Source organism: Schistocerca nitens, chromosome 3 (genome assembly GCF_023898315.1).
Source record: "Schistocerca nitens isolate TAMUIC-IGC-003100 chromosome 3, iqSchNite1.1, whole genome shotgun sequence".
Lineage (NCBI taxonomy): Eukaryota > Metazoa > Arthropoda > Insecta > Orthoptera > Acrididae > Schistocerca > Schistocerca nitens.
In genome coordinates this window covers 858,209,919-858,211,102 of record NC_064616.1, presented here as the reverse complement: position 1 = coordinate 858,211,102, position 1,184 = coordinate 858,209,919, and positions in this window count along the sequence as shown.

Here is a 1,184-nt window from a genome sequence, read left to right as displayed (position 1 = left end):
TTATGTAGGAGTATAGATAAATGCTTTTAAATATAAGACTTTGTATCTGCTCGGTAACATCAGTCTTTGCTTTTCGCGTAATTTAATGACTCGATATCGCTAGATGTGTTAGCAAAGTTTTGGTAGTTTTAAAATATAGCTTCCTGTGACATATTTTTCCGGCAACAAAGCACTGCACAAAAATTTATCAATCTCATCTAATGATCTTCACTGAAAATATTACAGCCATAAAGATGTAGGTTTCATATTACGCCGTCATACGCTGTATCGGAATAACTAAACTCAAACACATAAAATAATGAATTTTTCAAAATTGTTTTCGATGTAACTATCGATCGATTAATCCCGAAATCACATATGTATGTTGGAGATAGAGATATCATTGTTAATTTATAAAATGGCTTACTTTTATGTGTACATTACTTTGAAAAAAGTAAAAAGTTGTAACTATTATTTCTTTAACTGTAAATGACTGCAGCACTCCAACGGCTTAAATGATGACTTTATTAAAAGTAAAAATATTATAGCCAAAATCAAGCAATTGGATAGGACGATTGGTCTCGGATCTAAAGCTGTTTTGGTGGTAAAAGTACATCGAACAGTTATAAATGTTATGATGCTGCAGTATACAGAGAAGTTGCAGCATTAGAAAATTGTAGCGAAATGCAGGAAGATCTGCAGCGGAAAGGCACTTGGTGCAGGGAGTGGCAACTGGCCCTTAACATAGACAAATGTAATGTATTGCGAATACACAGAAAGAAGGATCCTTTATTGTATGATTATATGATAGCGGAACAAACACTGGTAGCAGTTACTTCTGTAAAATATCTGGGAGTATGCGTGCGGAACGATTTGAAGTGAAATGATCATATAAAATTAATTGTTGGTAAGGCGGGTACCAGGTTGAGATTCATTGGCAGAGTGCTTAGAAAATGTAGTCCATCAACAAAGGAGGTGGCTTACAAAACACTCGTTCGACCTATACTTGAGTATTGCTCATCAGTGTGGGATCCGTACCAGATCGGGTTGACGGAGGAGGTTGAGAAGATCCAAAGAAGAGCGGCGCGTTTCGTCACAGGGTTATTTGGTAACCGTGATAGCGTTACGGAGATGTTTAATAAACTCAAGTGTCAGACTCTGCAAGAGAGGCGCTCTGCATCGCGGTGTAGCTTGCTCGCCAGGTT